The sequence below is a fragment of the Adiantum capillus-veneris genome, chromosome 11 (genome assembly GCF_014529385.1).
Source record: "Adiantum capillus-veneris isolate H3 chromosome 11, ASM1452938v2, whole genome shotgun sequence".
Taxonomy (NCBI): domain Eukaryota; kingdom Viridiplantae; phylum Streptophyta; class Polypodiopsida; order Polypodiales; family Pteridaceae; genus Adiantum; species Adiantum capillus-veneris.
In genome coordinates, this window is record NC_140941.1 from 152,447,409 (window position 1) to 152,463,862 (window position 16,454).

Sequence of the window (16,454 nt, forward strand, 5' to 3'; positions counted from 1 at the left end):
GCCAGTGGAGGAGCCAAAAGAGCCTATGGCTGAAACCCAAGATGAGGAAAGCAGGCCTATAGATGAGCAAAAGGATATGGATTAGGAAAGCAAGCCTAGGGATGAGCAAACTGATATGGATCAGGCAAGGATGTATGAGGCAAGCCGATCAACCAAGGGAGAGGAAAAGACCTTGGAGGAAACCTTGAATGAGGCAGAAAGAGCCATGGGGGAGACCCCTGATGAAGATGTGAATGATGACTATGAAGATAAAGCAGAGGAGAGCAACAACGACATGAACACTACAGAGACCCAGTATGGACCCTTGCTACCTGTAGATACGGTTGTTCCGGTAATGTCTATTCAAGTATGGCAAAATATGTTCAGCTTCTAACTACTTATATGTACTTGTCAACTTTTACAGAGGTTGATTATCTTGGACGTCAATGGATTGCTGCTGATGCGGGTGCCTCTCGGTGACAGAGAACCCTTTGAGGATTTGCAAACGTCTCAGATGGGAACTTGTCGAGTCGTGGTTCGTCCAGGAACCAAGGAATTTATTCAGTTTCTTCTTCTGCGCTTCAGAGTTGCCATATGGTCTTCAATGCAAAGGAAAAACTTGTCGCCACTAGTTGCAATAGTTTGCAGTGTAGGCCACGCTCACACGTCAGATTTTGCCTTTTTGTATGATCAAAGAAAATGCGTTACCGTTGAGGGCCACTACCACCCTAAAAAACCACACTTACCTCTTTTGTACAAACCGTTTAGCCAAATCGGTATACCCTTTGATGCAACTAATACACTACTGATTGATGATACTCCTGAAAAGGGAGAACTAAATCTGCCGGGAACAACTGTCTCACCACCTTCTTTCGAGGGGCATTCCTTCGATTTTTACCTTGAAGACATTCTGATTCCATACTTACAGAAATTGTATCTCAGTCCATTGTTCACGGACGAGTTTGTACTTTCTAATGAATTAAGATGACTCTTCTATCATGTCTTTGTCTTGTCTAACATTGAGAGAGAGAGAGAGAGAGAGAGAGAGAGAGAGAGAGAGAGAGAGAGATTTGACATGGTAAAGAAATGTATTTCAAGCACACTTTTTCACAGGGCACAATTGAAAAATGAGCTCAATAAACTTCATGTCTTGAAAGTCATTTGTATACACTTGGGTTCACAAGAATATCTGTTACATTGACACTACTTCAACCCGACCATCCAACTCTTTGCACAAAATATCTTTTTCCCTTCGCCGCATCACATTACGACCAGCTAGGAAAAAGGAAAAATCTGATAGGTCTTTGTCCATTGACTCTTCAATTATGTCATGCCGCAAATGTTGAAGACTGCATAGCTACCTTATTGTAACCACCAACAGTAGGCCATGCTCTTTATCAATCACTTCCACATCCACAGCAGGATTATCTTCCAAACCAGCAGAAACCTGGTCCATAGGAATGTACTTACCGTTGAGCATTTGTGATCGCATATACCAAAACGAGAGTAACAGTGATTGGCTTGCAATTATGTACTTGACAACTAGAGTATCAAGCGCGACCTCGCACCGTAAACCAATCTCTTCCTTTGCATACCATCCTTTGTCAAGAAGTTTGTCATAGGATGACTACTGAAATGACTTGCACATGAACATAGTTTTCGTAACTCGGATGTTGTAGCTATGAAACAGCTCTATGAAGAGTGCAATAGGACAGAAGTTTGCAATTCTAACCAGTTTGGTGGGAATAGAGCTACGTAGAGACCTTTGTATATCCTTGTAGAGCTTACTTCGCATTGCCTCCACCATTGTTTCCTCGGGAACTGGCCAGTCCATAGTGTTCCAATCGGTTGGTAGAGGCACTTTCACCAACATGCCATTCTTATTCCCTGAGCTGAGTTGGTAAAAGTGGTCATAAAAAAAGATTCCCTCATCAGCCAGTCTTTTGCTGCTCCTCCCTGAATACTGTAGAGAACCAATGTGGGCATGAACAACATGGAAGAGGCCTATTATGCACTCCACAGGCTCCCATTGCTCATAAGAAGAGGGATAAACATCTGCAATATATATAAGAAGAGTTAAACTTAGAGTATCAATAAGTACAAATGACAAATCTAATGTAATTGAGCTGTGAAGAATGGAGACATTGCTCATAACAAGCGGGAGAAACATTGCAAAATATATAAGAAAAGTTATAATGAGAGTATCAGTAAGTTCACATGTCAAGAGTACTTACAATTGCAACGTGGTTGATGTATATCTGATACATTTCCACCATTTGCTATCACCTCTGGATGGGTAAACACATGCTGAACAAGAACTTCCTTTACAGATCTTTTGCCGATTTCAACTTTGAAATCCAACACTCTGGCCTTCCATGCTGAGCGGTAAACGTTGATACCACTAGACCTCTTGGGTCTTCTTGGTTGCATGAGGACCCATGAACCTTTGTTTATCCTTTGTCCAACCCATTGGTTTTCTGCACTTATTGAAGCTGGTATTGTAATTGAGGATATGCTACTACTTGGCCTTCTAGGCAAAGTGCAGTTGTTGGTTGTTGGTGTGAGAGACAGTAAACACCTGGAGCCTCTTGGGCGAGAAGACGTGGACGCCATAGCTCTCAGAGAAAAGCTTTAGTGGAGGGAGATTCACTTTGAAAGCATTCTAATGGAGGGAAAGTGTTTTAGAATTCCAATATCTTGTGCGGGCTTAATGGTCACCCTCCAGTACGTTAATGACCATAAGAGAATATCAGAAGTGGGACCACATGCAAGCACCTAAAAGCTCGGTAAAAGGAAGGAAATTACGATGCTACAATACTAGATTCGTGAAAGTTTTATGCTATTTTTCTATTTTTTGAGTCTTTCCACGTACTTTCCTACGTAATGTAGCCTTCGTGCTCATTGGACGCGCTCTATTATTCTCTCTCTTCATATGGCCCTCCAAATGACCTCTGAAATTTTTTAATGAGGAGGGAAAATAGGGATCCAAAGGGGGGGCCATCTCTAAAAGATCCATGTGCAATAATGGGCTTAAAAGACCCTAAGGTTCAGTCCATTAAGACTTCCAAAATGCTAAGGTTTCAAAATTCAAAGGTAGTGTCCAAAGGTCAAACATTGGGGGAATTGGATGCCTTGTGTGTGTCCCAAAAGTCTTTGGCAATCCCTACATAGGAGGGGGCAAGCCTTGCAAGTAGGGGATGAGAGAGAAACACACACATACACACACAAAATCCCTTTACACAAAGGGAATGAGGGACACATGTCAGCTCCCTAGCCCAGATGCCCACAAGGTGTACCCAATTCCTATTGGATGGCCTTGGAGGTGGACCAACGAGAATTAGGCTAGAGTAAATCTAGTTTAATTAATTTAAAAACACTTAATAAAAGAACCAATAAGAAGTAAGCTCTCTAGAAGACTATTGGATAGTCTCCCAAGGGGACCAATGAGTATTCAACAGCCCAATGGCTTGCTTTATTCCTATTGGCCAGGAGGCAAAGGGGTCCATTGAGAGTTTAGTTGCATTTATTAATTACCTAAAGCTCTCATAAAAGGGGAAAGGGGGACACATGTAAGAAGGCTATCACTTATGCGGCTTAATTACCATTGGCTAAGCCTGGGGAGGTTCAATAGGATGCTAGGAAGAGAAAATAGTAAGAGGGGTCGACCAAGAGAGAGAGGGGGCTGATTCTTACAAGGCATTATCACACACACACTCACACAATGTCATGTGTGAAGTAAAGAAGTCTCTCTCTCCTTCTCAAGCTTTAATGGAAAGCTTATCACCTACTCCAAGCTTGTGAGAAGGAAGGCTACACCAACAACTCTTGGCTTTGTGATGCAAATCCAACCAAGATCCAAGCTTCATTGAATGCTCATTTCCTTTACCATGATAATTACTAAGATAAGCTATGCTAATATGAGTGATTATGTGAGGATATGTACATCTTTCTCGTAAGAATACTCCTTCTTCCTCTCAATGTACTCTCATACCCCACTAGCTCTCACCATCTTCGAAGGTGTGTGAGGTCTTGGGTCTGAGACCATGAGGGAATTGATGTTGTGTTTGATAAGTGTTTTGCATAGTGCACGAAGTTTCCATCTTCATTGCACTATCTAGTATTGAAGGAACACAAGAAATTGTATTGTTAAATTACTCTCTTGATGGGAGAAACCATAATACAAAGCCTTTTGGAGGGGGGCCCGGCTCCATGCAAATCCGGTCCTCAACTGTTGTCAATTGCTTAATTTCTCTCTCTTTTGAAGTATTGTTCATGCTCTCTAACTAGGTGTTATGATTTTTGTTGCTCTCTCCAGCCAAGCACTCTTGTTATTCTCACTAAGAAGATATTCTAATGAAATGCTCACTACGTTCATGCTATTTTCCGCTAAACACAAGTTACTAGGCCATTAAATGTTACACATGCAGAGGCACTATGCTGATCAAAACTTGCAACTCCTCTTCGTTCTCTTCGTTGATTTGCTCTAAAATAATCGACTCATCTGATAAAGGCTCCTCGTTGGATGGCCCTTGTGAAGCAGAGCCTTTCCCTTGACTTTCTTGAGCTTCATCCATGGCTGCCTCAGGCTCCTCCCTAATAGGCACATGGGACTCCCTAATAGGCACATGGTCCTCCCTTACAGGCAAAGAATCGTCCCTTATAGGCACAGGCTCCGGATCCTCCATGCCTTGCTCATTTTCCTTCAATATTGGTTCCTCCATAAATTCCTCAGGGTCCACCCTCGCCTGCTCATGCCCCTCATCAGCTTGCCCATCTGTGTCATTCCTCTCTGTGGCCCTGGCCTGCTCATGCCCCTCATTGTTATCCTCCCTTACTGGCTTCGGATCCTCCATGCCTTGCTCATTTTGCGGTCTAGCTCGCTCCTCCATAACTGTCTCTGTTTCTTCCATGACTGCCTCGGGGTCCACCCTGACTTGCTCATGCCCCTCTGAGGCTGTCGCAGCCTGTCCATATGTGTCGTTTCTCTCGACCCGTGATCGTGTCCTTCTGCTGTTTAATTCAGCCCTAGAAGACTCTGTCTGTCGTGCACGAGGATGGAGAGGGGGTATGTTCAAAATATCCATTGTTCTCATATCCCAGATAGGTACTGGCTGAAGCAGCCCATCTTAGCAGAAGCACAGTCTCCAAAGAGTGTCAAAATCCCGCGGCATGATAGCTGTGCGGTGTGCATGGACAGCTAGTATATATCCATCACTGAAGAATTCAACAAGGTAGTGTTCTGCAATTTCTTAAAGATAGAGAAGTGCACTGCTGGCCCATCGCATGCCAACTTTCCACTGCTCACAAATCTCTTGTACTACTCGCTAGAAAGGAAGATGTGGAATAGCCGGTTGAACGTGTTGTTCGATCCTTCGCAGCTCTTGTAGTACACCTTTGTGCGCCTCATATCGGCTTCTTCTTGCTTGAGCATTCAAAGCGTCACCTGCTGCCCTTCTAGGCGTGGCCTTTGCACGAGACATCTCTATAAATAGCATAACAGACATGTCATTTGTCAGCACAGGGGACTCAACATTTCACAAATAGTCAGTACCAAGCGAACAGGTACATCAAACAGAGTTTGTCTTCCCTTATTCGCTTGGATCTCACCTCACAAAAGTGTAATAGCAAACATCATTAATATTTTTCGAGGTCAGTACCAAGCGAACATGTGCATCGGATAGAGTTTTCTTTCCCTTATTTGCTTGGTACTGACCTCAGAAAAGTGTAATAGCAAACATCATTTACATTTTCCAAGATCAGTACCAAGAGAACAGGTGCATCGAACTGAGTTTGCCTTCCCTTATTTGCTTGGTACTGACCTTAGAAAAGTGTAATAACAAACATCATTTATATTTTCCGAGGTCAATACCAAGCGAACAGGTGCATCGAACAGAGTTTGCCTTCCCTTATTTGCTTGGTACTAACCTCACAAAAGTGTAATAGCAAACATCATTTATATTTTTTGAGGTCAATACCAAGCGAACAGGTGCATTGAATAGAGTTTGCCTTCCCTTATTCGCTTGGTACTGACCTCAGAAAAGTGTAATATCAAACATCATTTATATTTTTTGAGGTCACTATACCAAGCAAACAGGTGCATCGAAAAGAGTTTGCCTTCCCTTATTCGCTTGGTATTGACCTCAAAATAGTGTAATAGCAAACATCATTTATATTCCTTGAGGTCAGTACCAAGCGAAAAGGTGCATTGAATAGATTTTGCCTTCCCTTTTTTGCTTGGTACTGACGTCAAAAAAATGTAATAGCAAGAGAACAGGTGCAACAAAATACCAATGTGAAGTAGATGAATGATAGCTCCATTGAACTCAAGATGAGTCCATGCTGACCTAACTGTCATGTCGTGCCCTCCCATCACCTCCCCTAATCTAGGGGGGGGTAGTACCACTGCTTCTCCCTCCCACGTCTACATCTCATGAAAACACATGGCGGTACTCCAACCCATCGCCTCTCAGACCACTCATTAGCCATAACCTAGGCCTTGCTTTTCAGGCATGTGCGTCTAGTCTATTTAACCAACAGTTTTTTCAGAACCTCCCTCAAGGTTTCGCAGAGCAACTACAGGAAGCTTGGAAAAGTGGTGATGCCTTTCGAATGGACACTCCCACAGCGCCAATAGGACTGCATCCGGGCCCTCCTCATGAGGTCCCCTATTGGTCCTCCCCCGATGGTATCCTTAACGTTCTCCACCGACAGAGCCCGGGAGTGGATGCTATCAACACGGGAGTCAATCCTCGAGGTAAGCCGCTGGTAATTTTGCGTGCCTCAACTGCCAAACCAACACCGCCATCCTTTCCCCCTTAGTACCAACCCTTGGAAGCTCAGAAATTCTTTTCCTTTTTGGTCCCCTTTTTTCAAGCTCCTAGTTTGAAGATCTTATTTGCTAGATGCTCTATGCAGGATGCTAACCTCAAGCTGGAACAAATGAGGATCTACATGCACGAGTCTCAATCCTCAAAGACTCTCTCGATGCAAGAAGGGTTGAAGACCTGCAGGCATTGGTTCGCCGAGAATGGCTCTCTAGATGTTATCTATAATTGGGTACAGGAGATGAAGGATGAAGTGCTTGAGCTAGCCAGTAAATATGAGGAAGCCCTGAACTTTGCCAAAAAGCTTCTAGAAGAGATAGACTGGCTGTGAAGAAAAAGGATTAACTTCTAACTGTTTATTGCCAGCTGTATCCCCTGGAAATTAGTAGACCACTTTTTGTAAAGTCTGAAACTTAGCCTTTGGGCCTGTCCCTAGTGCTTTCTAACCCTCATTCCCCTCCATGAGTGTTAAGTTATAATTTTGCTTCTCCCTTATAAATTCAAAACGCGTATTTGGTTAAAAAAGAACAGGTGCAATAAACAGGGTTTACCTTCCCTTATTTTCTTAGTACTGACCTCAAAAAAGTGTAATAGAAAACATTATTTATATTTTCCAAAGTCAGTACCAAGCGAACAGGTGCATCGAACAAAGTTTGCCTTTCCTTATTCACTTGGTACTGACCTCAAAAAAGTGCAATAGAAAACATCATTAAAAAATACAATGGTCAGTACCAAGCGAACAGGTGCAACAAACATGGTTTACCTTCCCTTATTTGCTTGGTACTAATACAAGTGCACAAAAGTGTAGTAGCATACCTCTTCACTGTGTGTAGAGTTCTGTGTCACTAAAGCACTGCAAAACAGGAGTAAGAGGAGGATGCGCAGAAAGGAGGAGCACTAGAGAGTAAGAGGAGATGCGCAAAAAGGGTTGGGAGCACAAAAGAGATGGTTTGCTTACCGCGTAGCGTCGACGGGGGTAGAGTTAAAATGATGGATAGTAGAGGATGCAAAAAGAGGCAAAAGAGCACTCATCTGGGGCGAGGGTATATATAGCTAAAATGTTTGGCGGGGGTACTGTCTCTAAACTTAGAATGCTTACCTCGGCGAGGGTGACAACTTCACTTATGCGCATGATTACACCCAAGATTGTGGTTGGTAGATCAAACTGCATGGGAATCTGAGCCCATTTATTACTGGTTGTCCTTGAGCACAACCCACGTGCATTTTACGAGTGACCATTTAGAGTCAGACGCCAATCGCCCTTGCAGACACCATCTCCATCTCAAGATTACACCCAAGATTGTGGTTGGTAGATCGTACTGCATGGGAATCTGAGCCCATTTATTACTGGTTGTCCTTGAGCGCAACCCACGTGTATTTTACGTGTGACCATTTAGAGTCAGACGCCAATCGCCCTTGCAGCCACCATCTCCATCTCCAAGTAGAACAAACAGATTGCCATTGCCTTTGACTTTTCTGCACTATTTCCCTTGGCCACCTCTAGTGATCCTGCGTTGAGCGACCTCCACTGGTTTGAGTCCTTTGCTGCCGTGTCGCCATCACTGTCGCCACCTTCTGGTTCTTGCTCTCAACGGACTGCAACATCACCATTCAACTTGGCACCACTGGATATTGCAGAGAAAGGCTCTCTCTCTCTCTCTCTCTCTCTCTCTCTCTCCCCCCCCCCCCCCCCCTCTTCTTGTGTGCTGTTAATTGTGTGCACACCGAAGCCACTGCATTACGAGGTTAGAGCACAATGGGGACAACACTCTTAGGGCCAAAGAGTGGTCGTTAGGGTTAGATTAGAAGTCTTACACCGCATGGTTGGAATAATTACTCCTTATGTGACCGTGCCTGAGTTGTTATTCAATGTTATGTTTGGGCATAGTTAGTGAGTAGGCCTATATATCTATTATTGATAACATTAAATGTTATGTTCTAATTAATCCACTTGTTCCAAATGGATGTGTGTACAGCGGAAAGTCAACTTGGGTCAGAACTAAGCAAACAGGGCCCTTCGGAGATTCTTGGGCCCCTATTCGCCTGGTTCTGACTCAAGTGACGTCACCTATTATGACATTAGCGCACAGGACAGAACCAAGCGAATAGAGACCTTGAGGGATACTCGAGGCTCAATATTTGCTTGGTTATGACACCAAATATAGACCAATTTTGAATAGTAGTTTTGGCTTGCGTTTTCTTTCAATCATGGGGGGATCATAGTCCTGGAGACAGACATAGTGGGTACAACGAAAATTCAACTTGGGTCAGAACCAAGTAAATAGGGCCCTTCGGTGATTCTTGGGGCCCCTATTTGCCTGGTTTTGACTCAAGTGATGTCACCAATTATCACATTAGCGCATGGGATAGAACCAAGTGAATAGAGACCTTGAGGGATACTCGAGGCTCAATATTCGCTTGGTTATGACACCAAATACATACCAATTTTGAATAGTAGTTTTACCTTGCTTTTTCTTTCAGTCATGGGGATCATAGTCCTGGAGACATATGTTGTGGGCGAGGATACATGTGAAGAAAAACTATTCACGTTCTTAAACAACTCCCGTGATCATCACCGTGCACCAGAACTATCAGGAATGTTTAATGCAAAGTTTTCTATACAGAGGATTATAGATTGCTCATTTGAGTACCTACAAACCCATTTGCAACAGTATGAGGCAGTCATTTGTGACAATTCCATGACAGTTGATGGCATGAGATATGTGCACCCAGTCGACCTTGACCCTGACAAGAGTGCTTCAAGGAGCCTGAATCGCTGTCTAAAAAAGTGTCCCTCCAATGTACTGCTTGTACAAGACAGGTGTATGAAGCACTTCAAAAAGTGTCACTTAGTGGAATTCTACCACGGGTTTGTCTGTTACTTATACTCCCGGGGATTCACTCTATATACAAAACGGGACGCCACCTACGAGCGGACAACTTTGATAAAACCCCTATATACGACTCAGATTACGAAATATGACCCCCCTTTCTACGCTTATACATCAATCAATGAAGAAAACTATCATACCCCTATCTTACATATAAAATTTAGGTCTCACATAATCTAATTGAGTAAAACTAGTCAAAGAGTGTGTAGCATAGTGACTGGCAACGTATTAAGAAACCATTTGTGTTGATAACTAGACATGCCCTAAATGTGCCTTAGTTTGACTCTCAAAATGCCCGATCATCCTACACTCGGGCTATTCATCCATTTCTCACCCATCCAACGCTGGTGTAAATCAACCCTTGACCTACTCAGAATCAGTCCTTATCTATGAACGGTTGGATGCAAAATTTGATGTGTGAATGATAAAAAGCTTCCCCAAAACTCATTCAAGTTTTAGTGCACACTGGTGACCAATCATTACAAGTAATCAACCTGGATCAGGTCCCCCCCCCCCCCCCCCCCCTTCTCCCCATAAATATGATACCCCCCTTCCTTATTTTTATGCTTGGGAGATAAATTACTGGGTGCCTGCCCCTAACTTATACACTTATGTAGCTTGTAAAAAAGCCCCCCTCCACTGCACTTACGTGGTGCCGTAAGTTATCCATGGTGAATCCTCTGGGCTTATACTTGCAGACGCGCGGATGGTGAGCCAGAGACTTCCCAGTCACAACTTTCGGTAGTTTTCCATTGGCGCCGAAGGAAGAGGTAGAGGATGTGGGGGTGCAGTTTGACTCAGAAGAAGAGTGGGTAGAGGTATTAAAGGAAACGTTTGATGCGGGCTTAACTCTTGCTTCTCTTGCGGATGCAGCAATAGGGTGCAAGCAAGAAAGCCCAAATAAGGAAGTGACTTTGCCTCTGAATTGCGCTCCCAGCTTGGCTATGGCGGGCGACACCCACTATGTTCTGCTCACAGATATCATGCATGAACTGAATATATGAGAGGACTACTGCCTAGCTGCAATTGCAAATTTTTGTGAGGCAGACATGGGATTTGTGGATGATGATGGAGTGGGCCAATATCTTATTGACACAGCTGTCCACGACTCATAGTTTACTTTAGGATGGCAGCTGATCAAAAGATACATTCACTGAAGGGAAGTCCAGAGAGGCCAATTTGCCAATAGATGAGAAGTTTCAAGCGACAAAAAAACAACTCGGCTTGGAAAACATGGGTAGGCCCGTGGCACCCAGAGCTCAGGTAATGAATAATCAGTCTATTCACTTGTGGGGAAGGTCGATGCTAGAAATGAACGAGAATCAGATGATAATTTTTAAAGGCATTCAAATGGTATTGGAGATGGTCCAGTGATAAAATATCATGATCAATCTTTTTGTTGACAGGTGCTAGTGTATGACGATAGTTTCCTTAGAAGAGCGGGAGGCTCACGGCAAGGGCTTGTCACTAGAGTCCAACGCAAGGATGCGGCATTATCTCACTACATCGGGCGTTTCAACCACAAAAAGATTTGTAGAAACAATTCAAGTACTTGGAAATTGTATTCGTCTCACTTACGACCCATAAATTCATTACTATTTTTTTGTAGATCATAATATACCACAAGGAATACTCCGAGGACAATGCAAAGTTCCCACTGTTTGCAATGAAAGTTATTACAAGATTGTGTGGTGGGCACCCCTCCCACTAAATGCAGAAAGATAAATTCTGATTGAGAAACAGTTTGCTCTATGCGTCTTTGGCATTGGGTATGGGTGCCAAGCAATCAAAAGCCCCTACTTCATGCATGTCCTACACAGCTAAGGTTCTGGCTGCAGGTTTTAAAGACCGGGAGAGCTTAGTTGATCCATACAACAAGCGTCTGTTTTTGAGGGAAAGAAGACACATGATGCCCGTGGGGATGCTGCCATCAACAGAGGAACGAGCTCGTTGGGATGGGGGAAAAGAATACAACATCCCTGCACACAATACACTACCTCTCTATAGACCAAGGTAATAGTCTGCACCCCTACTCACACAGAATCACACACACATGCACACTATCTGCCGACCTTCACAACACACACCACCCTCCAACAATCACGACTACCCACCACATGAACACTTCAGTACAATAAATCCATATGCAAACCCTCAGATCTCGACACCAATGGATTCCTATAATTCCCCAACCTGTGAATGCACTCACACCGAGAGACGAGAAACGTCTCGACCACCCCCAAGATTTCACTCACACAATCTCTGCCCCTCTCTCTTTGCAGAGACACACATACTATCTGGAGCCGCAGCTACCACGAATCTTTGGCAAAAGACAAGACGAAGAATAGATTGGAGCCAACTAACAACCGTAAGTTCACTTATGCATAAAAACCTCAGAACAATGATGCAGGCTATCGCCTGTGCACAATGCAGCATCCACGCTTCCTTCACCCTTACACAAAACCCTGGAGGTTCTTCCCTTGCTCCCGAACTTGCCTTCCCTACTGACCGCCTTCCTAGGCTCCTCCTGGCGGCTTCTTCTTTCCATAGACTACCCCAAGGCAGCCCTCCCCTTGCAATAATCAAAGGCCTCCCTTGTTTATGGTGTTGTTCCCCCTCAGTAGCACCATCACCTGACTCCCTCGTCAACTGCACGAGGCCTCATGCTCCCCCTTCTCAACTGGCGGCTTTGCAGCCCCCACCACCTTTTCCCTCTGGAGCGGCTCTCCCCGTCCTTGCTACGAGCCCTCCTTGTCCCTGCTCACCACAAGGCGGCCCACCTTGCTCCTCTGCGACTTCAACCAACCCGCCACCTCTGGCGCCTTTTGCACATAGGGGCTCTCAATCAGCCCTCCTCCACAGCCGGTTGGCCCTGCTTGCTCACCACCGAGGTTCCCTCCCCATGCAGCTCATGGCCTCCTTCTCCTGAGCGGCGCTTTAGCGGCCCTTCCAGCATGTGGGACCCCTCATCCTAGCCCCTTCACCTCCCTAAGCTCTGCTCCGTGGTGCCATGGAGACCTCCCTCCAGGCATGCCACCCCGTGGCCCTCAGCCCCTACTGCAGCTCCTCCCCATCTCTGCAAGGCGGCCCTTTGCTGTTCCCGGCCCTCCCTTGGTGGTCTCTCCAATCCCCTGCATAGATCACTGGCCCGTGGCCACTTTCCTTCACCCCCTGAAGTCGTCCCCTCCAGTTAGTCCTTGCCCTAGCGGCCTCTCACAAGCCAATCCCCCTCCTTCTTTCCTGCATAACGAGCTGCCCCCTCACCACAGATGGCGACCCTGCTCACCTCCTCTGAGCTCAGCCCTCCCTTCCTCTGTGAACTGCGTGGGCCCCTTCTAAGCACCTGCCGCTTCTGGCCTAGCCCAACTCGTGGGTCTGCAGAGCCTTCTCCATTCAGCGCTCTCTCCCCATGCAGCCCAACAGATGGCGCACCTTCCTCCTGTCGACTGCAGCTCGCCCTCGTTAAAAAAAAAAAAAAGCATGGCAAGCTTTAAAGAAAAAACTTATCATGCGACTTAGCGGCCACTCCCACCGGATGCAACCCGCAGCCAATATCTGACCTTGCTTTGGAAGCTCGGGCCCCGAACCCTCTACCACTTGGATCAAAACGATCCCTTGTGTTTTCAAGCTAGGTTCACACCTTGACTCTCTTTTGAACCAAGCCAATGGGCATGCTTATAGTTGGCCGCTCGCTTCGACTTCGCGCACATGCCATAGTGCTATCAAAATAAAGCTCCAAGTCTTTATGGCCTGTAAATAAACAAGGATTGCTCCACAAGAATGGTCCCCGGGTGACGAGATCTTTGCCTAGAGAGGTGGTGATCGAGATGACCGTTGCGCTCAAAATCCAATATCACCAACCTCATAGACCCTGTGTCCAGCACCCCATGTCTCGTTCCCAATCTTGGGATATCAACATTTTCTTCTGTCACTTGTAATAGCAAGAAACCCTCGCAACTTCTTCAAGCAAGTGCTCCATCCCGGTGTACCTGTCTCCTACCACCATCAAATACTTGCCCAATGTACCTGCCACTTACCTGCAAACCGCCATGCATGGACTTCTTGCACCTCCATGGGTCGACACAGTTGGGCTGTACCATCATTGCCCAACCCCTCCTTGAGCATTCATGCTCAACCGTAGCACTATTTAGGTAAAGTAGCGTTGCATAATAAGAAGCTGATAGATAGTATTTACATGAAGGAGTAGATAGATAGAGTGAATCTAGTAGATAGATAGAGAGCTTCAATGTCTACCGTAGCACCCGCTTGGGTCAAATGGAAAGCCATAGGCTCTCCTAACTGTGATGCAAACTCCACCGGGATCAAATACATGGCATTGGGCACAGCCATGCGTCCATAGTACATGCATAATCAACCTTTTTCCTGCACCTGTAAACCCGAGAACAAGCCTCTCGTGAAGCTTGGCATAACATCGATCTTCAATTCCCTGTATCCATACGCTAGCTTCATATACAAAACAAGCCTGTAAACCAACCTGTGAAGCATCTACACCATACACCATCATCGTCTCATCTGCATGAGAGCTTTCCATAGCAGACCCCATATCAAAAAAACCTGGCAACTGACACAAAGATACTCGTAGAGCAACCTTCAGCACCATATGTATGCATAGCATAGCATAAAGTAGCAATACACTGCAATTTGCCTCCACCTGCTACATATCCAAGCCTGCATGTTTTCCAAGCATACCCTCTATTGTAGGTTCTTCCAATGGCATACACTCCATACCTGACTCACCATGCCGATCTTTGTCCGCCACAACCTTTGATACTTAATCTTCAACCACATCATCCAAGAGAAAATTGGATTGCTCAATTACCTTTGCTTGAACACTACCCTGGTCTTCAAGGACTTCTTGTATGACCATATCATCTGCTAAGTGAAAGAGAAAGCCATGATCTATTACCTCATCTCCTGGTAGGTCGACATCACCAACACCTTCTGGAATGCACTTCCGCTCTTCAATACACGCAGTATGGCAAGGTTGCCCAACCCCCGGGCTAGCTTCTTCCTGCACAGTTTTGACCATTTCTTTGCCAACATCTTCAAACTTTTTCCTGCGAGCTCTGACCCATAGCTTCCTTTGATTCTTCATGCATACTCGCTTCGACCAAGACCGCATCCTTGCTAGCCGGGCTAACCGACTCTTCTATAGCAGCACAAAAAATTGGAGGTACAAACTGAAATGAATGATCAGAATGGCTTACCAATGGCAAAGTGGCTACCTCTTTGACGCTTGAACTCCCCTTTGGCTTCATGGCATGACGCAACTCCACTGTCGAGCTATATCCATAGTCTGCCGGCTTCAACAAGCCCATCTCCAGCTTCTTCTTTGCCTTTGCCAAGAAAACCATTTGCTCATAGTCCTCTGTACCACCGCACTCGACCATCTCTTTGATTTGCGGATGCAAGCAAGCTAGAAACTGCTCTCGCTTGAAATGGTCTCCATTTTGCACACATGTAATAACAGCTAATCTCCCCCAAATAGATTCAAATTTACCCAAAAACAAAGCAAAATCTTTACTTACATCCTATTTGAGCTTGCTCAATTGCTCACCCAAGTCGGATGGAGAAACCCGCTTTTAAAAAGCTTCAACAAACTGTTTGCGAATCTCTCTCATCAAACTGACGATCTGCAACCTTCAATCCTTCAAACCAGGCTTTGGCTCATCCTTGTAGAACCAATGGTAGGGCCTTCAATTCGGCTTCATGTCCACGAATTCTCAACTGTAGCAGGTATAGCTCCAGATCGGAAAACCAATCTGCAGCCTCTTCTTCTCCACCAAGCACCAAGTCAATATCATGCATCATCTTTAGCCTTTCAAACTTCACCGAGGAGCAATCAGTAGGTCCTCAGTGGGGGCACCACTGATGGGATGGGAAAAGGATACATGTAATGGAATTGGCCTATTTAACTTGAGAATAGCGGAAATTAATGAGAGTACTTTTGAGAAATAACTTTGTGAGCATAACGGGTGAACATAATTGAAGATAGCAACATAATCATAGCAATTAGTTAACTTGGCATGAACAAGACTTTTGCAAGAGAGAGAATTTAGAGAACATGACAACAGTTGAGGACCGGATCTATGTGGAGCCGGTCCCCCCTCCAATAGGCATTTGTATTATGATTTCTCCCATTAAGAGAGACTTGTTACAATACAGTCTTTGTGTTCCTTGTGACCTAGGTGATGCAATGAAGATGGAAATCTTCATGCATCACAAACATAACATAAACTTTGTGGAAAGCATTAACTATCCCAAGCCTCCGTCCCAAGACCTCAAACACCTTCGAAGGTGGAGAGAGCTAGCAGGGAATGAGGGTAGGGAAGAGGAAGAAGAAACATTTCATAGGAGAAAGAATTAGTTTCTCACTTATCATACTCTTGTTGCTAGCATACATAATAGCATATTAATGAAGAAGAAGGAGATGGCAAGCTTAAGCATTGAAGCATGGCTCTTGGTTGGATTTGCACTCCATAGCCATGAGTGTTGGTGTAGGCTCTCAACCTCCACTTGCTTGGAGAATGAGAGGGAGCTCTTGCACTTTGCATGGCACACAATGAGAGTGTGTGTGTGTGTGTGAGTATACCCCCTAAGCATCCCCCTAGCTTTCTTGGGTCGACCCCCCCTTGTAGCTCATGCTTGAAGCTCATTGGACCCCTCCAGGCCTAGCCAATCATGAGCAGGAGGCATTACAAGTAGTAGGGGTAGCCTTGAGACAAGTGTTCCCCCTTTC

The 16,454-nt window shown here is 45.1% G+C and overlaps 1 pseudogene; it reads right to left on the minus strand.

The window, feature by feature from the left end:
• Positions 1-13,937: 13,937 nt before the first annotated feature.
• On the minus strand, positions 13,938-14,790 carry LOC147448251 (uncharacterized; annotated as a pseudogene).
• Positions 14,791-16,454: the final 1,664 nt, after the last annotated feature.